The sequence below is a fragment of the Loxodonta africana genome, chromosome 27 (genome assembly GCF_030014295.1).
Source record: "Loxodonta africana isolate mLoxAfr1 chromosome 27, mLoxAfr1.hap2, whole genome shotgun sequence".
NCBI lineage: Eukaryota > Metazoa > Chordata > Mammalia > Proboscidea > Elephantidae > Loxodonta > Loxodonta africana.
In genome coordinates, this window is record NC_087368.1 from 2807105 (window position 1) to 2834768 (window position 27664).

Here is a 27664-nt window from a genome sequence, read left to right on the forward strand (position 1 = left end):
TGGGAGGTATGAAAAAAGTCACTGACATGATTCTCTCTAGGGAAATTCTCTCACGGAACCTTGGTTGAGAAAGGCTTGGTTAGAGAACACCAGCTGCCGGAGGAAATGCTTCTTTGGATCATTTGACCAGGGAAGGCCTCTCTGACAAGGACTCCTTTAAGCAAAGACTTGTTCAGTGAGGGAGAGAGGGCCCTGTGCGTACATGGGGGCAGAAGATTCCATCCAGAGAGAGTAATGTGTTCCTACGACAAGAGTGGGCTTGGAGTATTTGAGGAAAAGTTAAGAAGATAGTTGTGGCTGGAACTAAGTTATCAAGGGGCAGAGAGGTGGGGCCGAGTTATGTATGTGAAGCAAGTAGACTGAGAAACAGAAAATGAATAAGGGGCTAGATGTGCTTTATACAAATTCATATCCTCAAGTAAGCATCTCTTTGTTTCCTGTTGCCTCTGTTTATAATGATGACACCCATAAGAGAAAAACAATTTTTTTCTAGTTTAACATTCACAGTATTCATGCTAGTTAAATATCAGTAAAATCTGCCCTTATTTTACGCAATAGATAGAGCTACAAGTTTACAAGGTGAAAAACATTCCTCCCCATGTGGATGTCGCGAAATATATTTCTAATCAGAGCGGGACAGAAGCTAGTGTAAAGGCTCACACATTGGGTTTCCATTATTCGGTGTCACAAATAAAGTCACTTTAGAAAAAGATGTCTGTTGTTAGGAGAGCGTTCTTAGGGGACCTCACTAATTGAGTTAAAAACTGAGTCAAGCTCCACTGTATTACACATCATTCCATAGAAAAACTCTGTGCAACAACAGCATCCTGATGCCTCATTAAAAATAATAATAATGGAACTTCATACAATCCCAGTAAAGAGAACTGAGGATCCCCTGGAGTTTTTTTTTAATGGAACGGCCCTCCTATATTTAGCCAGCATGGGAAACTAAACTAATATCATAGCTCTTTTATTTGAGGGCTTGCCTATGTGTAGATGCTCTCTATCAGGAGGTCCAGTCTCGACTCCCATTTAACCAATACTGACTTCAGGATCGTTACATGAGAGAGGTAACCGGAGACTCTGGGGTGGGTCCTGGGGATCTGCATTTTAACAAGTACCCCTGGTGACTCGTTACATACTTTGGGAAAAGCCTCAGAGAATAACTGTTAATGATATTCAACCAGGAATTTGCTTTTGGGAAGAGGGGCATAGAATAAGTGAAGATATCACTAGAGAGCTGGTCAGCTTGGCATGGTTTACAAAAATAATAGGTTCTTTTTGAAATATTTAGCTAATCATCTACAATGAAACTGAGTTGTGGACCTGGCTTTTCAATTTGTACCACTGAATTATGCTTGGTGTATTTATTTCCTATGAACTGTTTTTGGCCTTTCTTATGTATTCTCACATATTGTGTGGAAAATGCCCTCTGTTTTCACAGTCTTCGTGTCATTAGTGATCTGTGTTGCAGAGCAGACTTTTCCTTGTGAGAGAATGACTCCATTGATCTAGCAACTTACGCAGGTGTTCTCACACATGCTGGATAGCAAATCACCTGTGGAACTTGTTAAAGCTATAGCTACCCAGGTTCCACGCCTCACACCAAGCAGAGCCTCTGGGCACAGGGGCCCCCAATCTACACCCTTAAAAACCTTTACTGCACAGCCACGCTTAAGAACCACTGGTTTAATGATAAACCCGAAATCAAACCCATTGCCGTGGAGTCGATTCCGAGACAGAGTAGAACTGCCCCATAGGATTTCCAGGGTTGTAATCTTCACAGAAGCAGGTCGCCACATCTTTCTCCCGTGAAATGGCTGGTGGGTTTAAACCATTGACTTTTGGTTAACAGTCAAGCACTTTACCACTGAGCCACCAGGACTTCTCCAGTTTAATGCTAAAACCAACCCAAACCAAACCCGTCGCCATCGAGTTGATTCCAACTCATAGCGACCTTAGAAGACAGCAAAGGAATTTTTCTTTGAGACTTCAAATGTATTTTTCTTGGTCGGACATCTGTTTATTCCTGCTGTAACCGGAACCAGTGCTCTACTTGATTTAATGTGTTCCCAGAAGCTCTGAATTTTGTGCTATGCCTGCTCTGATACTGAGCAATGTGATGAACAATGTCCAAGGTTACTAATTGGGCTTCACTTCTAGTCCTGATAAAACACACTGACAAGGATGAAGTTCTATGTGGCAGTTTAGTCCCCTTGACTAATAGTGAGAGACAACTGCTTGAAGCAATGTGGTGGAATATCATACCACCTGGTCTGAAAGTTTCAGAGAATTTAGCACTTAGACTCTTGAACGACATCAGAACAATGCTGGGTAATAAGAGCTTGGCTTTGCTGAACTACAAAGCTTCTGGTTGGCCAGTCTGTACACTAAGTTCAGGTCAAGTTTGAGAGATAGCGGCGGCAATGGACTTCTTGACGTCCTGACTCTGGGATTACAGAAGAGCATGTGGAAAATTTTTAAGACTTCTAAGGCAGGTTTCCCCCACGTGTCTGTCAGTTTGTCATACTGTAGGGGCTTGTGTGTTGTTGTGATGCTGGAAGCTATGTCACTAGTATTCAGATACCAGCATGGTCACCCATGGAGGACAGGTTTCACCTGAGCTTCCAGACTAAGACAGACTAGGAAGAAGGACCCGGCAGTCTACTTCTGAAAAGCATTAGCCAGCGAAAACCTTATGAATAGCAGTGGAACATTGTCTGATATCCATTAATAATTGGAAGCTGGAATGTACGAAGTATGAATCTAGGAAAATTGGAAATTGTCAAAAATGAAATGGAACGCATAAACATCGATATCCTAGGCATTAGTGAGCTGAAATGGACTGGTATTGGCCGTTTTGAATTGGACAATCATATAGTCTACTATGCTGGGAATGACAACTCGAAGAGGAATGGTGTTGCATTCATTGTCAAAAAGAACGTTTCAAGATCTATCCTGAAGTACAACTCTGTCAGTGATGGGATAATATCTGTATGCCTACAAGAAATACCAGTTAATACGACTATTCTAATTTACCAACCAACCACTAGGGCCAAAGATGAAGAAATGGAAGATTTTTATCAGCTGCTGCAGCCTGAAATTGATCAAACATGCAATCAAGATGCATTGACAATTACTTGCGATTGGAACGCGAAAGTTGGAAACAAAGAAGAAGGATCAGTTTTTGGAAAATATGCCCTTGGTGATAGAAACAATGCCGAAGATCGAATGATAGAATTTTGCAAGACCAACGACTTCTTCATTGCAAATACCTTCTTTCACCAAAATAAACGGCGACTATACACATGGACCTGGCCAGATGGAACACACAGAAATCAAATTGACTACATCTGTGGAAAGAGACGATGGAAAAGCTCAATATCATCAGTCAGAACAAGGCCAGGGGCCGATTGTGGAACAGACCATCAATTGCTTATATGCAAGTTCAAGCTGAAACTGAAGAAAATCAGAGCAAGTCCACGAGAGCCAAAATATGACCTTGAGTATATCTCACCTGAATTTAGAGACCATCTCAAGAATAGATTTGACACATTGAACACTAGTGACCAAAGACCAGACGAGTTGTGGAATGACATCAAGGACATCATCCATGAAGAAAGCAAGAGGTCACTGAAAAGAAAGGAAAGAAAGAAAAGACCAAGGTGGATGTCAGAGGAGACTCTGAAACTTGCTCTTGAGCGTCGAGCAGCTAAAGCAAAAGGAAGAATTGATGAAGTAAAAGAACTTAACAGAAGATTTCAAAGGGCCTTGCGAGAAGACCAAGTAAAGTATTAATAATAACATGTGCAAAGAGCTGGAGATGGAAAACCAAAAGGGAAGAACATGCTTGGCGTTTGTCAAGCTGAAAGAACTGAAGAAAAAATTCAAACCTCGAGTTGCAATAGTGAAGGATTCCATGAGGAAAATATTAAATGATGTAGGAAGCATGAAAAGAAGGTGGAAGGACTACAAAGAGTCATTATACCATAAAGAATTAGTCGATATTCAACCATTTCAAGAGGTGGCATAGGATCAGGTACGGATGGAATTGAAGTAAGAAGTCCAAGCTGCTCTGAAGGCATTGGCGAAAAACAAGGCTCCAGGAATTGATGGAATATCAATTGAGATGTCTCAACAAACAGGTGCAGTGCTGGAGGTGCTCACTCGTCTATGCCAAGAAATGTGGAAGACAGCTTCCTGGCCAACTGATTGGAAGAGATCCCTATTTATGCCTATTCCCAAGAAACGTGATCCAACCGAATGTGCAAATTATAGAACAATATCATTAATATCACACAGAAGGAAAATTCTGCTTAAGGTCATTCAAAAACGTCTGCAGCAGTATATCGACAGGGAACTGCCAGAAATTCAGGCTGGTTTCAGAAGAGGACATGGAACCAGGGATATCATTGCTGATGTCAGATGGATCCTGGCTGAAAGCAGAGAATACCAGAAGGATGTTTACCTGTGTTTTATTGACTATGCAAAGGCATTCGACTGTGTGGATCATAACAAACTATGGATAACACTGTGAAGAATGGGAATTCCAGAACACTTAATTGTGCTCATGAGGAACCTTTACATAGATCAAGAGGCAGTTGTTTGGACAGAACAAGGGGATACTGATTGGTTTAAAGTCAGGAAAGGTGTGCGTCAGGGTTGTATTCTTTCACCATACCTATTTAATCTGTATGCTGAACAAATAATCCAAGAAGCTGGACTCTATGAAGAAGAATGGGGCATCAAGTTTGGAGGAAGACTCATTAATAACCCTCATTATACAGATGACACGACCTTGGTTGCTGAAAGTGAAGAGGACTTGAAGCACTTACACAGCCTTCAGTATGGATTACACCTCAACATAAAGAAAACAAAAATCCTCACAACTGGACCAATGAGCAACATCATGATAAACGGAGAAAAGATTGAAGTTGTCAAGGATTTCATTTTACTTGGATCCACAATGAACAGCCATGGAAGCAGCAGTCAAGAAATCAAAAGACACATTGCATTGGGCAAATCTGCTGCAAAGGACGTCTTCAAAGTGTTGAAGAGCAAAGATGTCACCCTGAAGACTAAGATGCGCCTGACCCAAGCTGTTGTATTTTCAATCACATCATATGTGTGTGAAAGCTGGACAATCAATAAGGAAGACTGAAGAAGAGTTGACACCTTTGAATTGTGGTGCTGGCAAAGAATATCGAATATACCATGGGGTGCCAAAAGAACGAACAAATCTGTCTTGGAAGAAGTGCGGCCAGAATGGTCCTTAGAGGCAAGGATGGCGAGATTGCGTCTTTTGTACTTTGGACATGTTGTCAGGAGGGATGTGTCCCTGGAAAAGGACATCATGCTTGGCAGAGTACAGGGTCAGCGGAAAAGAGGAAGACCCTCAACGAGGTGGATTGGCACAGTGGCTGCAACAATGAGCTCAAGGATAACAACGATTGTAAGGATGGCACAGGGCCAGGCAGTGTTTCGCTCTGTTGTGCATAGGGTCGCTATGAGTCGGAACCGACTCGATGGCACCTAACACCAACAACAACAAGGCAGGTTTACAACCACTCTAGCTTATGCTGCAACCATTAGGTTCCTGTATGTTTTTCCTATATTCCAGGGTCCCGTCCTGAACTTGCCCTTGGAGTTCTATGACAGACTGTAAATTCCATAAAGTAGGGGAGACCGTATGCCAGAGTCTGGTAGAGCTACCACTCAGAAACACATGCCCACTATTTTAGAAAAAACAGTCCTATTATTTCTAAGGATCATACAGTGTCCATTTCTACTTTCCACACTCCAACCCCAAGTCAGCATAGGTTGTTGTCCCTTAGCCCAAGGTGGGTGGTGTGGAAATTAAACACAGCAAGGAAAGGTCAGGGGTTCCAATCCACCAGCTGCTCCTGGGACAAAGCAGTCTGCTTTCCTAAAGATTTACTGCCTTGGAAACCCTATGGGACAGTTCTACTCTGTCCTGTAGGGTCGTATGAGTCCAAATCAACACCACAGCAGTGGGTTTCCTTAGCGTGTTTTTTCCCTCAGCAGGTGCCCAAACTATGAGCGTCACCAGGACACCCCGTGCTTAGTCAGTCACTGGAATGCTCTGCATCACTGGAGGAAGAAGTCTCAAAACTTCCAAATAACAGGGGAAGGTGCAAAACGGACGCTTTCTGACAATTTCCTTAAAATCTTGCTCCTGAAGGGTGGTCCTCGGACCAGGAGCATCATCACAACCACCTGGGAGCTAGTTAGAAAGGTGAAATTTCAGGTCTGTACCCCATACTTACTGGATCAGAATCTGCATTTTAACAAGATACCCAGGTGATGACTATTCATATTAGGATTTTAGAAACTAACAGATGTAGCAAATGATCAGTCGAGTGCTTCTCAGTCCCCCAACATGCAGGCTCAGGCTTTTGTGCACGCCTCCCACCCACTCTGCGCTGTAGTAACCAAACGACCAGGGACTTCGGAGCCTGCGCAGCCGAGGGCCATTTAGTGGTTGGCTGGTGTGGCCACGTGACTGGCGCTGGGCCTCCTATGCGAGCTGATTGGCTCTCGCGGACGCTGACGGACAGGACCGGGGCGGGCCAGGGTCTGGTTGGAGAGTGTGGCGCATGGACCAGTGGGGTGAAGGCGCCAGAGCGCTAGTGTGCGTGCGTGATCGCCGGGCTTTCTCTCGCGCCCTGGGAGGAAGCCTGAGCGCTTGTCCTAGGTGAGCGACTCTGGGGGGCTGCCGGTCCTGTCGCACCTTCGCAGGGTACGGGTGAGCGGGATGGCAGGGCGGTGTGTGGCGGGCGGGGGTAGTCTGGGGTTAACCACCCCCAGGGGGCCCCGCTTCTGAGGTGGACGCAGACCCTCTGCCCTGGTTCCTGCGGGGTGTTTCTTTAGGAAACTGTGATTTTCACACAGCTAAGACATGTTTTTTAAAGACATTAAAAAAAAATCTTTAAATATCTTTAAATATCTTTTTTTTAAGACATGTTTTTTAAAGACATACTCCAGAGATTTATTATCCAATCAGCGAGGTACACACGGGTTTACTGGGCGGCGTGATTGGGGATGGAGCCCGAGTGCCGCCCGGAGAAGCTTCTCTGCCCGCTGGACCTGCAGGCGAGCCCTGGGCCCAGGTTCACCGCACTTGGGCCCTCTGAGTGGGCTGAAGGGCCCAGGTTCACCGCAGTTGGGCGCTCTGAGTGGGCTGAAGGAACCCAGAGATTCGTTAAAGGGCAAAAAATATTCTAAGCAGTTGGGCGCTGGCGGAGCAGGTCTAAATGAGACGCTTCACTGATGACTGGTAAATTGTGAGGAAGGAAATGCCTGCAGTGAACTGCAGACCAGATGAGCACACTGAGATTCTTGTTCAAGAAGACAGATTTTTTGGGGTGGTGGGTGCGGGCTGGGGATCGCTGTAAATTGAGGTTTTTCTGGGGCTGTTCCAGGTGTTATTTTCTGCATGTAAATAGGCTGTAGGGAGAGGAAAAACCAAACAAGAAACGAAACCCACTGCTCTGGAGTCATTCGTACTCATAGCGACCCTATAGGGAGAGGAAGGCAGGGTCTAAATTAAGCCTCTTTAGACTTCCTCAGTTCTTTGAAAAGTGTGTGTTTGAAGAAGACCATTTGGCTGGTAAAAGAGGGATGTGTGGGAAGGGAATATCTCTTGTAAACCATTGTTTGAAAAGGGGAGATGTGTGCAGGAGTTTAAGAGTAGATTAAAACTGCAAGGTATCCCCTACCTCTCTCCTTCATTTCCCCAGACCTGCAATAGCAAGGGCATGCTGTACATCCTTATGGAAAACCAAAACCAAACCCAGTGCCGCCAAGTCGATTCCGACTCATAGCAACCCTGTAGGACTGGGTAGAACTGCCTTCATAGAGTTTCCAAGGACTGCCTGGCGGATTCGAACTGCCGACCCTTTGGTTAGCAGCTGTAGCACTTAACCACTATGCCACCAGGGTTTCCCATCCTTGTAGTGAAACAAAAAATCCCTTCAGTTTTCCAGTGGTTAACTAGTGTGCAAATTTTACTGTATTCTGGAGTTTCAATGTAATCCACTTAGAACTTATTCTGGCATGAGATTGAGAAAGATCTATCTACCTGATTCCTTGGAGACATCCTGATACCTTTTCAAAGCCCTTTTATTACTGTTCTCCCTACAAATTTGTTTCTTTAGGAAACAGTGTGATTTTCACACATCTAAGACATACTCCAGAGATGGATTATCCAATAAGCAGGGTACTCACGGGTTTACTTGTGCCTACTTCGTAATCTGTAGTCACAATTTTACCTGTTTTTCACCACATCTTTGATGTGTTGAAATGCCTGTGAAATTGTGCCCTACCTATTAGTAAGTAAAAGCAATTAAGCCTACTGCACACCTTGCTTACTGTAACTCTGTAAGTACTTTGCTTACTGGTTATCTGCCCCTGCATACTGGCAAAATGTCTACACTTGATAGGAAATCAATTAGCTTGGCAAGTTAAAAAAAAATGGAGTAGTTATTGTTACGGAGATGAGAACTCTGAGGTGAATGAAAGTAAAACGAGAAGTTGCTGTGAAGCTCAAGCTCTCTGGGAAAGTAACAGCTGTCTCTAGTAAAGTGAAATATAGGTGGACAGGTAATAGTTTGGAACACAAAGCAAATTACTGGGAATTACTTAAAATTTTGTCTAAAGTTTTTAAGTTGGTGATGGTGGGGGAAGGAATTCTGAAGCTTGAGGGAGGTAGTATAACCTGGAAAAGAATGTGCTTTTAGGACTAAAGAAAAAATGTCATTTTTGTCATGCAGGCAGTCTCCGGATTACGAACGAGCTCTATTCCTAAATCTGTCTTTAAGTTGAATTTGTACATAAATCTGAACAGTTAGGTACGGTATTTATCTGATGTCAGTTATCAAATGCTTGTCTTAGCATGTAGTGTACCTTTTCTATACATAAACATTAACGAATCATTTCCAGATACTAAGATATCTTCAACATGATAATACGGTAATAATAACAGTGTTTGAATGCGCTTCCCAAGGTAGTGCCAATTTATTTTTATGAACCATAGTATATACCTCAAATTTTTAATATAAATAGGCTTTACGGGGGTTGGTTTGCACGTTATTTGGACGTAACTGGGGACTGCCGCTGAAAACTACACAAAGGGCGTGCAGTTCTTACATTCAGCCTGTGGAAGGGGCTGTGAAAAGGTTGAAAAACGCTGATCAGGTTGAGGAAGGGAAACCAGGAAGATCGGCAGGCTGAGTGCATCTTGAGGGACGTGACATGTATCAGTGACCTATAGCACAAGGGTTTACTCTCTGAATCAATGAAAGCTCACTTGTGTTACTTTCAAAACAACAACAAAATCATTTCCTTTCTGTCCCTCGGGTTAGGCGTGGGGAGGATGGAGAGCGAATGAAAGAGATTAGAGTCCAACCTGCGTGCCTAAGCAGTAGTGTCCTTTGAGAAGGATCTGTGTCACATTGTGTACATGTAAGAGCCTTCACATTGAGAGGGGTCTGAGTACCTTCCTTAGGATGTGAGATAGAGCTAGATAGCATAGCCAAAGGTGGGGGACGGGAGTGCTATTATCTGATACTGAAGCAGTGGGGGAAAAGGAGAGCCAGGAAATGTTGAATTCAGTGAGGCTCTTGCATTTGGAACATTAAGGAGGCATTTCCAGGCAGAAGTGCCTCATTGTTGGCTAACCTGGCTTTGCTTTACGTGGCTTCCAGACGACCTGCTGGTCACAATGGAGGCTCCTGTGGAGGTTACACATCTCAGGTGGTAGCTTATGCTTATAATGTGCTCTAGGAAAGAAAGGCTCACAAAGACAGAAATCTAGGCTGCCATTCCTGTCACCCATAGGCTTCCAGAAAGCAGATTGTGCCCTCCCTACCAGCAGGTGGCACTGCTGTCTCTGGGATTTCCTGGAGGAGGTGAAACAATGGAGCTGGCAAACCAGTAGCATGTAGCCTCTAGTCTAGAAGATCTTGAGAGGCTTTGTGAGATCTCAGTGAAAGAGAAGCTCAAAGAAAATAGTTGTGAAAGCCAAACTGTTCCTATAAGTTTGGAATAATGGGTGTTGTAGAGACTGAGGGATGGTTGTGGTTACTTTGCTGGTTCTGTTTGTGTGTGTGTGTGTGTGTGTGTAGTGGATGAGAAGGCAGAATGTAACGTAACAATTAAGCATCATAATACAGGGTTTGAAAGCACTTTACATAAATTGGTTAATTGAATGTGAAGTTGAAATCATGATTCAATTAAAATTCCCAATAACTTCATACTTCTTATTCTTTGCTTGTAAAGCTGGTCTACACACATGGGTGAGATTTTGGAAGTATACATGTGACTTTTAAACCTGATCAATATCCAGTAATTACATACCTTGAAGGTAGGGATGAGATTATTAGTAAAAATAATGTTGGTTAATTATCCAGTACACTTTAGTGTTGGCACAAAAGTCAGGTCAAAGTTATTCTCAAATCAGTCTCTTCTAAAACTTGAATCTTCTTAGTAACTATGGATTTTCTTAAATTCTGTCTTTTTGAGATTGTATTCACAATCCAAAACGTGAACACCGGTTTTATTGATCTTACGAGCCAGGGTTCATTCATCCATTCTCACTTTTGAAATAACTAGGTGTCTGTTCTTAGAAATGAACTTTGTAAGCATGATGTTTGAGGGAGATGGGTGTTGTTGCCAGTGATGGAAAGGTTACACTGTATACTGAGGACATCAGCTTTGACCCTGACCCGGGTATAGTATGGGTACCTCTCAGGCTTTACAACCAAAAACATTGGGTGCCCATGGTCCATCTGCAGAACCCACCCACCTGTACACTGTAGGGAACAGGGACATGCTTTCCTCAGAAATTTGGGGGGCGATTCTCAGCCCCCTGCCATGTTCACAGCATGACACCCTGCTGCAAGCAGATACTTGCCCCTCTAAGACTGTAAGGTAGAGCCTGCACCACAGACTTGATGATTAGCTTCCTGGACACCTGAGGTGAATTCATACAAGAAAAGTGAATGGACCCCTGAACCGATATAGCTGATAACAGCTCTGGCCATCTGGAGACAGGATGCCAGAGCTCCAAATGTGAAAATAATCAAGCTTGCTTACTTGGGCAACCCATTTGGGCATATCAAAACAAAACAAAGCAAGAAGCTACAACACAGTAAACAAACATAAAAAAAAAAAAAAAACTAATACAATAACTTATAGATGGCTCAGAGACAACAGTCCATATCAAGTCACATAAACAAACAGACCATGATCACCTGAACAAGCTCTGAAAACAAAGAATCAAGGGATTGTCTAGATGGAAGTGCCTTCCTGCAATTACCAGAGGCAGAATACAAAAGATTAATAAACAGAACCCTTTAAGACATTAAGAAGGAAATGAGGCAATGTGCAGAACAAGCCAAGGAGACACAGATAAAGCAGTTGAAGAATTGAAAAGATTATTCAGGAACGTAATGAAAAATTTAATAAGCTGGGAAAATCCATAGACAGACAGCAATCAGAAATTCAGAAGATTAACAATAAAATTACAGAATTAGACAACTCAGTAGAACGTCAGAGGAGCAGAATTGAGCAAGTGGAAGGCTCCAAGATGCTCATCGAACTCCACGTAAGGTAGATTTTAAAAGAAAGTCATGAACACATAACCAAACTTGCCAAAACCAAAGATAAAGAGAGAATTTTAAGAGCAAGTAGGGATAAAGGAAGTCACCTGCAAAGGAGAGTCAATAAGAATAAGCTCAGACTACTTGTCCGAAACTATGCAGGTAAGAAAGCAGTAGGATGACTTATCTAAAAAATTGAAGGAAAAAAAATTGCCGGCCAAGAATCACATATCCAGCAAAACTGTCTCAAATATAAAGGTGAAATTAGGACATTTCCAGATAAACAGAAGTTCAGGGAATTTGTAAAAACCAAACCAAAACTACAGGAAATACTGAAGGGAGTCTTTTGGTTAGAAAATCAATAATATCAGGTATCAACCCAATACTAGAATACTGGGTATAGCAATCAGAAGTCAACCGAGATAGGGAAATCACAAAAATAAACCAAGATAAAAAAACGCTCAAAACAGGGAAACAGTGATGTCATTATGTAATAGAAGACAACATTAAAACAATAAAGAGGGACTTTTTTTTTTAGGAAGTGTAGTCATTGATCTTTCATATGGAGAAAAGACAAGGTGATACGAACAAATAAAAGTTAGGTTTAAGTTTATAAAAATAGGGGTAAGTAATAAGGTAACCACAAAGGAGACAAACTATCCTACACATGAAAAGAAAATACAAGGAAAAAAATAGAGACTCCTCAGAAACAAATCAACAACAACAAATAGGAGCAAAGGACAATATATAAAGATACTCAGGACATAAAATTAAGTGGGAAAAAGAAACTGACAACAACACTGAAAAAAAGACATCAAAATGATAGCACTAAATTCATACCTATTCATAATTACGCTGAATGTAAATGGCCTAAATGCACGTATAAAGAGACAGAGAGTGGCAGAATGGATTAGAAAACACGATCTGTGTATCCGCTGCCTATAAGAGTCATACTTTAGGCTTAGAGACAGAAACAAAAACTCAAAGGATGGAAAAAAAGCATATTGTGGGAACAACAATTAAAAAGCAGCAGGAGTGTCGGTATTAACTTCTGACAAAGTAGAATTTAAAGTTAAATCCATCATAAAGGATAAGGAAGGCTACTATGTAACGATAAATGGGACAATATACCAAGAGGATAGAACCATACTAACTATTTGTGCACCCAGTGATTGGGGTGCAAGATACATAAACGCTACCAGCATTGAAAAGTGAGATAGACAGCTCCACAATAATAGTAGGAGATCTCAACACACCACTTTCAGTGAAGGACAGGACATCCAGAAAAAAGCTCAGTAAAGACACGGAAGATCTAAATGCCACAATAAACAAACTTGATGTCATAGGCATATACGGAACATTCCACCCAACAGCAGCCAAGTGTACTTTCTTTTCTAGTGCGCATGGATTATTCTCTAGGATAGACCACGTGTTAGGTCATATAGCAAGCCTTAGCAGAATTCAAAACATTGAAATATTACAAAGCACCTTCTTTGACCATAAGGCCATAAAAGTAGAAATCAATAACAGAAAAAGCAGGGAAAGGAAATCAAACACTTGGAAATTGAACAATACCCTCCTCAAAAAAGACTGGATTATAGAAAACATTAAGGATGGAATAAAGAAATGCATAGAGCCCAATGAGAGTGAGAACACTTCCTATCAGAAACTTTGGGACACAACGAAAACAGTGCTCAGAGGTCAACTTATATCAATAAATGCAGACAAAGAAAAAGAAGAAAGGGCCAAAATCAAAGAATTATCCCTAAAACTTGAACAAAAAAGAACAAACAAACCAATAAAAAATCCTCCGGCAGTGGAAGAAAACAAATAATAAAAATTAGAGCAGATTCGAAATAGAAAATAGAAAAACAATTGAAAGAATTAACAAGACCAAAAGCTGGTTCTTTGAAAAAATCAACGAAATTGAAAAACCATTGGCCAAACTCACAACAGAAAAATAGAAGAGGAAGCAATTAACCCAAATAAGAAATGAGATGGACCATATCACAACAGATCCACCTGAAATTAAAAGAATCATATCAGGTTACTGTGAAAAATTGTACTCTAAGAAATTTGAAAACCTAGAAAAAATGGATGAAGTCTAGAAACACATTACCTACCTAAACTAACACAGAGGTCGAACAACTAAATAGACTCAGAACGAAAGAAGAGATTGAGTTCTACCAAACTTTCAGAGAAGAGTTAACACCACTACTACTAAAGGTATTTCAGAGCATAGAAAACAATGGAATACTGCCAAACTCGTTCTATAAAGCCAGTGTATTCCTGATACCAAAACCAGGAAAAAAATGATACCAAAACCGGGAAAAGACACGACAAAAAAAGAAAACTCCAGACCTATATCCCTAATGAGCTTAGATGCAAACATCCTCAACAAAATTCAAGCCAATAGAATTCAACAACATATCAAAAAAATAATTCACCATGACCAAGTGGGATTCATACCAGGTATCCAGGGATGGTTCAACATTAGAAAAACAATTAATGGAATCCATGATATAAATAAAAGACAAGAATCACATGATTTTATCAGTTGATGCAGAAAAGGCATTTGAGAAAGTTCAACACCCACTCATGATAAAAACTCTCAGCAAAATAGGAATAGAAGGAAAATTCCTCAACATAATAAAGGGTATTTATACAAAGCCAACAGCCAACATCACTGTAAATGGAGAGAGCCTGAAAGCATTCCCATTGAGATTGGGAACCAGACAAGGATGCCATTTATGACCACTGTTATTCAACATTGTGCTGGATGTCCTAACCAGAGCAATTAGGCTAGATAAAGAAATAAAGGGCATCCAGATTGGCAAAGAAGAAGCCAAAGTTTCTCTATTTGCAGATGACATGATCTTATACACAGAAAAGGCTAACGAATCCTCCAGAAAACTACTGAAACTAATAGAAGAGTTCAGGAGAGTATCAGGAGAGAAGATAAACATACAAAAATCAGTTGGATTCCTTTACATCAACAAAAAGAACCTTGAGGAGGAAATCACCAAAGCAATACCATTTATGCTAGCCCCCAAGAAGAGAAAATACTTAGGAATAAATCTTAGCAGAGATGTAAAAGACTTATACAAAGAAAACTACAAAACACTTCTGCAAGAAACCAAAAGAGACCTACATAAGTGGAAAAACATACCTTCCTCATGGATAGAAAGACTTAACATTGTAAAAATGTCTTTTCTATCAAAAGCGATCTGTAGATTTAATGCAAGTCCAACCCAAACTCCAAAGACATTTTCTAATGAGATGGAGAAACAAATCACCAACTTCACATGGAAGGGAAAGAGACCTCGGATATGTAAAGCATCACTGAAAAAGAAGAACATAGTGGGAGGCCTCACTCTACCTGATTTTAGAACCTGTTATACCACCACAGTAGTCAAAACAGCCTGGTACTGGTACAACAACAGATACATAGACCAATGGAACAGAATTGAGAATCCAGACATAATTCCATCTACAGATGAGCAGTAGATATTTGACTAAGGCCCAAAGTCAGTTAATTGGGGCAAAGATAGTCTTTTTAACAAATGGTACTGGTATGACTGGATATTTATCTCCAAAAAAAAAGGAAAGAAGACCCATACCTCACACCATGCACAAAAATGAACTCAAAATAGATCAAAGACCTAAATATAAAATTTAAAATGCTGAAAATCATGGAAGAAAAATAGGGACAACACTAGTAGCCCTAATATATGGCATAAACCATGTACAAAATATTAGAATGCAGAAGAAAAACTAGATCACTGGGAGTTCCTGAAAATCAAACGCCTATACTCGTCCAAAGACTTCACCAAAAGAGTGAAAAGATTACCTACAGACAGGGAAAATGTTTTTAGCTATGACATTTCTAATTATTGCCTGATCTCTAAAATCTACATGATACTACAAAAATTCTACAAAAAGACAAGTAACCCAATTAATAAATGGGCAAAAGATATGAACAGACACTTCATGAAAGAAGACATTCAGGAAGCTAACAGATACATGAGGAAATGCTCATGATCATTAGTCATTAGAGAAATTGAAATCAAAACTACAATGAGATTCCATCTCACTGCAACAAGGGTGGCATTAATCCAAAAAACACAAAATAATACATGCTGGAGAGGTTGTGGAGAGACTGAAACACTTCTACACTGCTGGTGGGATTGTAAAATGGTACAACCATTTTAGAAGTCTATTTGGTAGTTCCTTAAAAAGCTAGAAATAGAGCTACCATTGGATCTAGCAATCCCACTCCTTGGAATATATCCTAGAGAAATAAGATTCTTTACATGAACAGATCTATGCACACACATGTATACTGCAGCGCTGTTTACCATAGCAAAAAGATGGAAGCAACCAAGTTGGTATAGTCACACAATGGAAACATTTCATAACATGGAGGCATTATGCTGGAAGGCATTACGCTGAGTGAAATGACTCAGCTGGAAAAGGACAAATATTGTATAAGACCACTATTATAAGAACTCAAGAAATAGTTTAAACAGAGAAGAAAATATTCTTTGATGGTTATGAGAGTGGGGAGGCAGGAGGGGTGGGAGAGAGGTACTCACTAATTAGATAGTAGATAAGAACGACTTTAAAGTGAAGGGAAAGTCAACGCACAATACAGGAGAGGTCAGCAGAACTGGGCTAAACAAAAAGCAAACAAGTTTCCTGAATAAACTGCATGATTCGAAGGCCAGCGTAGCAGGGGTGGGGGTCTGGGGACCATGGTTTCAGGGGACATCTAAGTCAATTGGCATAAAATCTATTAAGAAATCTTTCTGCTTCCCACTTTGGATAGTGGCGTCTGGGGTCTTAAATGCTAGCAAGCGGCTATCTAAGATGCATCAATTGTCCTCAAGCCACCTGGACCAAAGAGAATGAAGAACAGCAAGGACACAAGGTAATTATGAGCCGAAGAGGCAGAAAGAGCCACAGAAACCAGAGACTACGTGAGCCTGAGACCAGAAGAACTAGATGGTGCCTGGCTACAGGCGATGACTGCCCTGACAGGGAATACAACAGGAAACCACTGAGGGAGCAGGAGAGCAGTGGGATGCAGACCCTAAATCCTCATAAAGAGACTAGACTTAATGGTCTGACTGAGGCTAGAAGGACCCTGGTGGTCATGGCCCCCAGACCTTCTGTTGGCCCAGAACAGGAATCATTCCCAAAGCTAACTCTTCCAACATGGTTTGGACTGGACAATGGGATGCAGAGGGATGCTGGTGAGGAAGGAGCTTCTTGGATCAGGTGGACACTTGAGACTATGTTGGCATCTCCTGCCTGGAGGGGAGATAAGAGGATAGAGAGGGTTAGAAGATGGCGGAATGGACATGAAAAGAGAGAATGGAGGGAGAGAAAGGACTGTCTCAGTTGGGGGGAGAGTAATTGGGAGTATGTAGCAAGGTGTATAGAAGTTTTTGTGAGTGACTGGATTTGTAAACTTTCACTTAAAGCACAATGAAAAATGCAAATACACTTAACAACTAAAAAAAAAAAATGGATATGCAAGTATTGATTTCCATTTACCGTACCGTGTTCAATAAGTACTCCTTCCTAATTTCACGAAGACACTTTTAGATTCACTTTTCTTTGTTGGAGATGACATGCGTGCTAAGCGGCTCCCTTCTTTTCCAGTCTGATTTGGTTTCCAGATATTCTGTGCCTTTCTGATTTATGACTTGGGAGTTTTTGACTCCTGTCTTTCACGTCAGTCATCCTACATCTCATGTTCTTCTATAAGTGCCCAGGACCCACCATCATCTCAGAGGTGCAAAATAATGTACATGCCAGGAATTGGAAAAAAAAAAAAAACCAAACGTTAGATTCTTTTGCCTTCAGGGTCCGCCGCAGAAACCAGTGTTCCTCTTCAGCGAATTCATTTTTTCCCTTTACTATTTGCTACCCCATGTTCTCTCTTTTTCTGATTGTCCCCAAATAGGAATGACTCAGAATTTGTATACATTGGAAACAAAATCTCATTTTTGCCAGAAAAGAAGGAAATTTGTGTTTAAGTGACATTTTGGATACATAGGACGTAACTTTCTTAGGGCTCACTGTGTTTTGAAGATCATTCCCCTGAAAAATCCCTTGATGTGTACCCTGTGACAGCTTGCCTCTAATTAGGACCCTGGTGGCCTTTCTTGGTGAATTTCACCTTCTGGGGCCTTTTTGGGTATGGGCCAGAATCATATGTGTTCTAGCTTTAGTGAAGAATAACAATACCTTTTCTTTAGGAGGTTATTATTGAGCTTATTTAATGACAGAAAAAAGTCAAGTGATTGCATTCTAATCCGACCACACTGCTAAGTTACTGAGAGGTTTTGGAGGCATCAGTGACTTCTCTGAATTTGTTTCCTTGTCTTAAATATAATGGGGCGGGGGGAGTAACTTCTTAAATTCTTGCCATTCTCCAAACCCTGTGACTGTCAAATTCTATCTGATGCTCATACAAAACACACCCTAAAATTGCTGGCTAGTTGGGAATTCGTTTATAATCAATTAAAGTCAGGACCAGGAAAATGATTCTTTATTTCTTTTTTTTTATGCAATATAGTTTTATTTGATTTTTTAAAATAATTTTTATTGAGCTTTAAGTGAATGTTTACAAATCAAGTCAGCCTGTCACATATAAGCTTATATACATACACCTTACTCCATACTCCCACTTACTCTCCCCCTAATGAGTCACCTGCTCCCTCCTTCCAGTCTCTCCTTTCGTGACAATTTTACCAGTTTCTAACCCTCTCTACCCTCCTATCTCCCCTCCAGACAGGAGATGCCAACACAGTCTCAAGTGTCCACCTGATACAAGTAGCTCACTCCTCATCAGCATCTCTCTCCAACCCTTTGTCCAGTCCCTTCCATGTCTGGTGAGTTGTCTTCGGGAATGGTTCCTGTCTTGGACCAACAGAAGGTTTGGGGACCATGACCGCTGGGATTCCTCTAGTCTCAGTCAGACCATTAAGTCTGGTCTTTTTATGAGAATTTGGGGTCTGCATCCCACCAATCTCCTGCTCCCTCAGGGGTTCTCTGTTGTGCTCCTTGTCAGGGCAGTCATCGGTTGTGGCCAGGCACCATCTAGTTCTTCTGGTCTCAGGATGATGTAAGTCTCTGGTTCATGTGGCTCTTTCTGTCTCTTGGGCTCATAGTTTTCGTGTGACCTTGGTGTTGTTCATTCTTCTTTGATCCAGGTGGGTTGAGACCAATTGATGCATCTTAGATGGCCGCTTGTTAGCATTTAAGACGCCAGATGCCGCACTTGAAAGTGGGATGCAGAACGTTTTTATAATAGAATTATTTTGCCAATGGACTTAGAAGTCCCCTTAAGCCATAGTCCACAAACCCCAGCCCTTGCTCCGCTGACCTTTGAAGCATTCATTTTATCCCGGAAACTTCTTTGCTTTTGGTCCAGTCCAGTTGAGCTGACCTTCTGTGTATTGAGTATTGTCATTCCCTTCACCTAAAGTAGTTCTTATCTACTAACTAATCAGTAAATAACCCTCTCCCACCTTCCCTCCCTCCCCGCCTCATAACCACAAAAGTATGTGTTCTTCTCAGTTTATACTATTTCTTGAGATCTTATAATAGTGGTCTCATGCAATATCTGTCCTTTTGCCTCTGACTAATTTCACTCAGCATAATGCATTCCAGATTGCTCCAGGTTATGAAATGTTTCACAGATTCGTCACTGTTCTTTATCAATGCATACTATTCCATCGTGTGAATATACCACAATTTATTTAACCATTCATCCTTTGATGGACACCTTGGTTGCTTCCAGCTTTTGCTATTGTAAACAGAGCTGCAATAAACATGGGTGTGCATATATCTGTTTGTGTGAAGGCTCTTGTATCTCTAGGGTATATTCCGAGGAGTGGGATTTCTGGGTTGTATGGTAGTTCTATTTCTAACTGTTTAAGATAATGCCAGATAGATTTCCAAAATGGCTGTACCATTTTACATTCCCACCAGCAGTGTATAAGAGTTCCAATCTCTCCGCAGGCTCTCCAACATTTATTATTTTGTTTTTTTGGATTAATGCCAGTCTTGTTAGAGTGAGATGGAATCTCATCGTAGTTTGAATTTGCATTTCTCTAATGGCTAATGATCAAGAGCATTTTCTCAAGTATCTGTTAGCTGCCTGAATATGTTCTTTAGTGAACTGCGTGTTCATATCCTTTGCCCACTTTTTGATTGGGTTGTTTGTCTTTTTGCGGTTGAGTATTAACAGAATCATACAGATTTTAGAGATCAGGCGCTGGTCAGACATGTCATAGCTGAAAATTCTTTCCCAATCTGTAGGTGGTCTTTTTACTCTTTTGGTGAAGTCTTTAGATGAGCACAGTGTAGGTGTTTGATTTTTAGGAGCTCCCAGTTATCTGGTTTCTCTTCGTCATTTTTGGTAATGTTTTGTATTCTGTTTATGCCTTGTATTAGGGCTCCTAACGTTGTCCCTATTTTTTCTTCCATGATCTTTATCGTTTTAGTCTTTATGTTTAGGTCTTTGATCCACTTGGAGTTAGTTTTTGTGCATGGTGTGAGGTATGGGTCCTGTTTCATTTTTTTGCAAATGGATATCCAGTTATGCCAGCACCATTTGTTAAAAAGAATATCTTTTCCCCAATTAACTGACACTGGGCCTTTGTCAAATATCAGCTGCTTATATGTGGATAGATTTATATCTGGGTTCTCAATTCTGTTCCATTGGTCTATGTGCCTGTTGTTGTACCAGTATCAGGCTGTTTTGACTACTGTGGCTGTATAATATGTTCTAAAATCAGGTAGAGTGAGGCCTCCCACTTTCTTCTTCTTTTTCAGTAATGCTTTACTTATCCGAGGCTTCTTTCCCTTCCATATGAAGTTGGTGATTTGTTTCTCCATCACATTAAAAAATGTCATTGGAATTTGGATCAGAAGTGCATTGTATGTATAGATGGCTTTTGGTAGAAGAGACATTTTTGCTATGTTAAGTCTTTCTATCCATGAGCAAGGTATGTTTTTCCACTTATGTAGGTCCTTTTTAGTTTCTTGCAGTAGTACTTTGTAGTTGTCTTTGTATAGGTCTTTTACATCTTTGGTAAGATTTATTCCTAAGTGTTTTATCTTCTTGGGGGCTACTGTGAATGGTATTGATTTGGTGATTTCCTCTTCGATGTTCTTTTTGTTGATGTAGAGGAATCCAAGTGATTTTTGTGTGTTTATGTTATAACCTGAGACTCTGCCAAACTCTTATTTTAGTTTCAGTAGTTTTCTGGAGGATTCCTTAGGGTTTTCTGTGTATAAGATCATGTCATCTGCAAATAGAGATAATTTGACTTCCTCCTTGCCAATCCGGATGACCTTTATTTCTTTGTCTAGCCTAATTACTCTGGCTAGGACCTCTAGCACAATGTTGAATAAGAGCTGTGATAAAGGGCATCCTTGTCTGGTTCCCGTTCTCAAGGGAAGTGCTTTCAGGCTCTCTCCATTTAGAGTGTTGTTGGCTGTTGGAAAAATAGATGCCCTTTATTATGTTGAGGAATTTTCCTTCAATTCCTATTTTGGTGAGAGTTCTTATCATGAATGGGTGTTGGACTTTGTCAAATGCCTTTTTTGTATTAATTGATAAGATCATGTGGTTTTTGTCTTTTATTTATATGGTGGATTACATTAATGGTTTTTCTAATATTAAACCAGCCTTGCATACCTGATATAAATGCCATATGGTCGTGGTGGATTATTTTTTTGATATGTTGTTGAATTCTATTGGCTAGAATTTACTTGAGGATTTTTGCATCTATGTTCATGAGGGATATAGGTGTGTAATTTTCTTTTTTGTGTGATTTTTTCTACCTGGTTTTGGTATCAGGGATATGGTGATTTCATAGAATGAGTTAGGTAGTATTCCATCATTTTCTATGCTTTGAAATACCTTTAGTTGTAGTGGTGTTAACTCTTCTCTGAAAGTTTGGTACAACTCTGCAGTGAAGCCGTCCGGGCTAGGGATTTTTTTTTTGTTGGAAGTTTTTGGATTACTGTTTCAATCTCTTTTTTTTGTTATGGGACTATTTAGTTGTTGTACTTCTGATTGTGTTAGTTTAGGTAGGTAGTGTTTTTCCAGGAATTCATCCATTTCTTCCAGGTTTGCAAATTTTTTAGAGTACAATTTTTCATAATAATGTGATATGATGCTTTTAATTTCAGTTGGGTCTGTTGTGATGTGGCCCATCTGATTTCTTATTCAGGTTATTTGTTTCCTTTCCTGTATTTCTTTATTCAGTCTGGCCAATGGTTTATCAATTTTGTTATTTTTTTTCAGAGAACCAGCTTTTGGCTTTGTTAATTCTTTCAATTGTCTTTCTGTTCTCTAATTCATTTAGTTCATCTCAAATGTTTATTATTTGTTTTATTCTGGTGCCTGATGGATTCTTTTGTTGCTCACTTTCTATTTGTTCACGTTGTAGGACAGTTCTCTGAATTTGGCTCTTTCTTCTTTTTGTATGTGTGCATTTATCAATATAAATTGACCTCTGAGTGCTGCTTTTGCTGAGTCCCAGAGGTTTTGATAGGAAGTGTTTTCATTCTCGTTGCATTCTATGAATTTCTTTATTCCCTCCTTAATGTCTTCTATAACCCAGTCTTTTTTCAGCAGGGTAGTGTTCAGTTTCCAAGTATTTGATTTCTTTTCCCTAATTTTTCTGTTATTGATTTCCACTTTTCTGGCCTTGTGGTCTGAGAAGATGCTTTGTAATATTTCGATGTTTTGGATTCTGCAAAGCTTTGTTTTATGACCTAATATGTGGTCTATTCTAGGGAATGTTCCGTGTGCGCTAGAAAAAAAAGTATACTTTGCAGCATTTAGGTGGAGTGTTTTGTATAAGTCTGTGAGGTCAAGTTGGTTGATTGTAGCAATTAGGTCTTCTGTGTCTCTTTTGAGCTTCTTTCTGGAAGTCCTGTCTTTCTCCGAAAGTGGTGTGTTGAAGTCTCCTACTATAATTGTGGAGGTGTCTATCTCACTTTTCAGTTCTGTTAAAGTTTGTTTTATGTATGTTGCAGCCCTGTCATTGGGTGCATAAATATTTAATATGGTTATGTCTTCCTGGTCCATTGTCCCTTTTATCATTATGTAGTGTCCTTCTTTATCCTTTGTGGTGGATTTAACTTTAAAGTCTATTTTGTCAGAAATGAATATTGCTACTCCTGCTCTTTTTTACTTATTGTTTGCTTGATATATTTTTTTTCCATCCTTTGAGTTTTAGTTTGTTTGTATCTCTAAGTCTAAGGTGTGACTCTTGTAGGGAGCATATAGATGGATCGTATTTCTTTATCCAGTCTGAGACTCTCTGTCTCTTTATTGGTGCATTTAGTCTATTTACATTCAGAGTAATTATAGATAAGTATGTGCTGAGTGGTGTCATTTTGATGCCTTTTTTATGTGTCGTTGACAATTTCATTTTTCCACTTACTTTTTGTGCTGAGATGTTTTTCTTTGTAAATTGTGTGTTCCTCATTTTCATAGTAGTCGAATTTATGTTTGCTGAATCATTATGTTTTTCTTGGTTTTTATTTTGAGTTATGGAGTTCTTATACCTCTTTGTGGTTACCTTAATAGTTACCCCTATTTTTCTAAGTAAAAACCTAACTTGTATTGTCCTATATCGCCTTGTATCCCTCTCCATATGGCAGTTCTATGCCACCTGTATTTAGTCCCTCTTTCTGATTTTTTTTTTTTGTTTATTGTGGTCTTTTACATATTGACTTCAATAATTCCCTGTTTTGAGGGTTTTTTTCTTTTTAAAATTAATCTGAATTTGTTTTTGTGATTTCCCTATTTGAGTTGATATCAGGATGTTCTGCTCTGTGACCTTGTGTTGTGCTGGTATCTGATATTATTGGCTTTCTGACCAAACAATTTCCTTTAGTATTTCTTGTAGCTTTGGTTTGGTTTTTGCAAATTCTCTAAGCTTGTGTTTTTCTGTAAATGTTTTAATTTTACCTTCATATTTGAGAGAGAGTTTTACTGGATATATGATCCTTGGCTGGCAGTTCTTCTCCTTCAGTGCTTTGTATATGTCATCCCATTGCCTTCTTGACTGCATGGTTTCTGCTGAGTAGTCTGAACTTATTCTTATTGATTCTCCTTTGTAGGAGACCTTTCTTTTATCTCTGGCTCCTTTTAAAATTTTCTCTTTATCTTTGGCTTTTGCAAGTTTGATGATAATATGTCTTGGTGATTTTCTTTTTGGATCAATCATAAATGGGGTTCTGTGAGCATCTTGGATAGATATCCTTTCGTCTTTCATGATGTCAGGGAAGTTTTCTGCCAACAGATCTTCAACTATTCTCTCTGTATTTTCTGTTATCCCTCCCTGTTCTGGAACTCCAATTACACGCAAGTTATTCTTCTTGATAGAGTACCACATGATTCTTAGTGTTTCTTCATTTTTTTTTAATTCTTTTATCTGATTTTTTTTCAGCTATATTGGTGTCAATTCCCTGGTCCTCCAGATCCCCCACCCTGCATTCCAATTGCTCGTGTCTGCTCCTCTGACTTCATATTGCGTTGTCTAATTCTGTAATTTTATTGTTAATCTTTTGGATTTCCGAATGCTGTCTCTCTATGGATTCCTGCAGCTCATTAATTTTTCCACTATGTTCTTGAATAATCTTTTTGATTTCTTCCACTGCTTCATCAGTGTGTTCCTTGGTTTTTTCTCTAGATTACCTTATTTCATTTCTGAGGTCATCCCTGATGTCTTGAAGCATTCTGTAAATTAGTTTTTTATATTCTGCATCTGGCAATTCCAGGATTGTTTCTTCATTTGGGAAAGATTTGATTCTTTAGTTTGGGGAGTTGTAGATGCAATCATGGTCTGCTTCTTTATGTGGTTTGATATCAACTGCTGTCTCCAAGCCATCTCTAGGATATTGTAGTGGTTTATTCTATATTTGCTCACTGCGCCTTATCTTGTTTTGTTTTCTTTCAATATACGTAGATGGCCTACTAGGTTGCGCTGTCTTGATTGTTGTAGCTCTTGAATCACTCATATCCTATTACCAGCTGGTTTGGGATGTTACCAGATATATAAGCCTAGGAATCCATTCACCATTCTTGAGTAGAATCTGATTTTGGGTCATCAAGTGTGTGGTGCAGACTGTCACCTATCCACCTAGAGAAGTGGTGGTGATAGTTGTGTGCACCAGATTCTAGTAGCAGCAGGGTTTCACACATCACGGGGGCAGGATGCCGACAGGCTTCGCCCAAGTGCCAGGGAGGTAGGTGTGTCTCTATTCTTAAAGCACTTTGGTGGGTGGGCTCTGCAGCTGTACCTTAGGCCCCCATTGCAAGTACCTCTACAGATTGGTAGGTGTCACCCTCCTTAGACCCCTAAGGCAGGAGGCTAGGTGGTCGGGGGGAGCTTCAGCCCTCAGTTCTTTGTTGTGGGTCAGTGAGGGCTCTGTTGAATATGTAGAGGTGTCATACCTGGGAAACTTGTCTTTGCAGTAATCCGCTAAAACAATTGCATTCAGATCCCTCTCAGAAATGCCTTTGCATTATAATAGCCACCTCGTTCCTTGTGGGGATTAAAGCCCAAGACTGTGGATCACATATGTTTGGCTGGAGCTGGTTCTGTGTTTTTAGTCCAATTAGGGAAGGGTTTTTGGTCCTTGGGTTTTTTGTAGCTGCTTCTCTCAGGCCAGGAGAATGAGTTAAGAAAAAATTAAAAAAAAAAAAAAAGTAAAGAAAAACTGCAGTGTACTTCTCTCCCTGGCTCAGGAAATTCCAATGTTAATGAAGCTGCCTGGGAAGGGGAGGGAAGGGTTCAGATAAATCGGAGAGAGTACCACCCCGGAATATAGACAAAGTTGCTTATCTTGCTTGGGATGACAGTTTTATCTGAGATTCTGGAGGGGCGCGTCCTCTGTGTGCGCTGGCTGGGTAGAGATTGCCCCTGAGGGTCAGGCCCGCGTCCCGTGCTTGCGCTGTCTCAGAAGCTGTGGTCAGTTCCTCTGCTCCCAGTCCAAAGCCCAGCGCCAACGTTCCCCAGCTGGGACGCCGCACTCCAGGCTCCAAAACCAGTCGCTGCCTCCCTGTGACTTCTCCTCCTTTCAGCTGTGTCGTTGTGCTGCCTGTGTGCACTGGCTGGGCTTCCTCCGACGTCACGTCTGGGGGCTAGGGCTGCGTCCCATGTTTGCGCCATCTCAGGATGCTGTGCTCAGCTCCCCCTGCGCCCAGGTGAAAGCCCGGCCCCAAGGTTTCCTAACTGGGATGCTGGCTCCAGGCTCCGAAAACAGTTGCTGCTTCCCCGTGGTTGTTCGTTCTCAGTCTCTGTCACTCAGGTCAACTCTTTATATCTGTGTTTGATAGTCAGGGTTCATAGATTGTCATGAATGTGATCGATTCACTTGTTTTTCCAAGTCTTTGTTGCAAGAGGGATCCGAGGTAGCTTCTACCTAGTCAGCCATCTTGGCCCCGCCTCTATTCTTTATTTCTGCAAATCACTTTGTGATTTACAAAAATATTCTCTCTTTATCCCTTTTTACTCACTTTTCTGTTCCTCTGAGGCCAGCAGCATTGACATCACCTGGGAACTTCCCAGAAAAGCACACTCTCTGACCTTACCATGTCCTCCCGAGTTAGAATCTACATTTAACCAAGATGCTGAGGTGATGTGCACGCACAGGGAGTCTGAGAACTGCTGCTTTGTCTCATTCTGAGTCTCCTAATACGGCTGCGATGAGTTGGAACCAATTCACTAGCACCTAACAACAGTAACAACAGTGACCCTCAGAGGAAGGCAGGGTATTTTACAGATGAGGAAATCAAGACTCAGAGTTGTTAAGTAACTAAGTCAAGGTTACTGTGCTTGTGTCTTATCCAAAATTCCTTGCTCTGAACCTAATGCAGCCAGAATGCTCATTAGAATTGAGGCTAGCAAAACTTCATCTCATGTACTTTGGACATGTGATCAGGTCCAATCTCTGAAGAACATCATGTTTGGAAAAATAGAGGGTCACCGAAAAAGAGGAAAATCCTCAATGAGATGGATTGACACAGTGGCTGAAACAGTGGGCTCTAACATAGCAATGATTTTTAGGATGGCACAGGACTGGGCAGTGTTTCATTCTGTTGTACATAGGGTCTCTGAGAGTCAAAATTGATGGCTCCTAACAACAACAACAAGAAACCTAATGCTGTCTTCTTGGTTGGGCTGGAGTCAGCCTTGTACAACAGAGACTCCTGGCTGCCCAGCAGTCCATGTGGATAGTTCTAGCCAACTAGTGGCTGAGTTCTAGCCAGCATAATGTGAGTGGAAGTGGGAGGTACTGAGATCCATTTCTAGGGAAAAGAGACAAACTCAAAAAGATAACTCCCATGCAAGCTCCTCCATTGTGTTTTCCGCTGCTAGCTGGCTTGAAAGGAGAGGACTCCTCCGAGCATCCCTGGTCTTCAAGTTACGGGCGATTTTGGTGTACCCCCAGGTATCTGGTTGCAGGAGGGGGTCACGCTCTGAATAAGGCAGGTGGCTGCCAACCATTCCCTGAGTGTCTGTGAGGAAAGCGTTTTCCTGTTCCCTAGAACACACAGGTGGGTGGGTTCTGCAGCTGGACCATGGGCACCTAGTGCTTTTGGTTGTAAGGACTGGTAGGCAGCACTTATCGGTGGACCCCTGTTGTTGGTGGCTAGGTGACGTGGGTGGAGCCACCAGTCCTCAGGCCCCTGATGTGGGTAGGTGAGGACCCTGTTTAATAGGCAAAGCAGTGTCAAACATCAAAAACCTATCTGCCCACCACACAGCTGAAACAGCTGAAGTCAGATCTCAAGTAGATACACTGTTGCAGTCTACCAACAAGGGCCTAATCTGAAATGGGCCCACACAGGTCCATGCAGGGATTAAAGGAATTCAAAGTCCACAGACAGTTTGTGCCTCGGTAGGAGTTTCTACCTTGAGCTCCCCAGTTTAGTGGAGCTGGCAGATTATCTTTTTCCCCAAGGCCAGGAGAATGGCTCAGGGCGCACAGCAGGGCCT

The 27664-nt window shown here is 41.1% G+C and overlaps 1 long non-coding RNA gene across 2 annotated transcripts in view; it reads left to right on the top strand.

The window, feature by feature from the left end:
* Positions 1 to 27664, top strand: part of LOC111749063 (uncharacterized) — a 244458-nt gene that overhangs the window by 77175 nt on the left and 139619 nt on the right. The window contains exon 1 of one of the 2 annotated variants that reach the window (XR_010319516.1): positions 6596 to 6715. The exons of the other annotated variant lie outside the window; for it this stretch is intronic. This is a non-coding gene — a long non-coding RNA (uncharacterized LOC111749063). Of the gene's footprint in view, positions 1 to 6595; positions 6716 to 27664 lie in introns of those variants that run through there. 2 annotated transcript variants of the gene reach the window in all.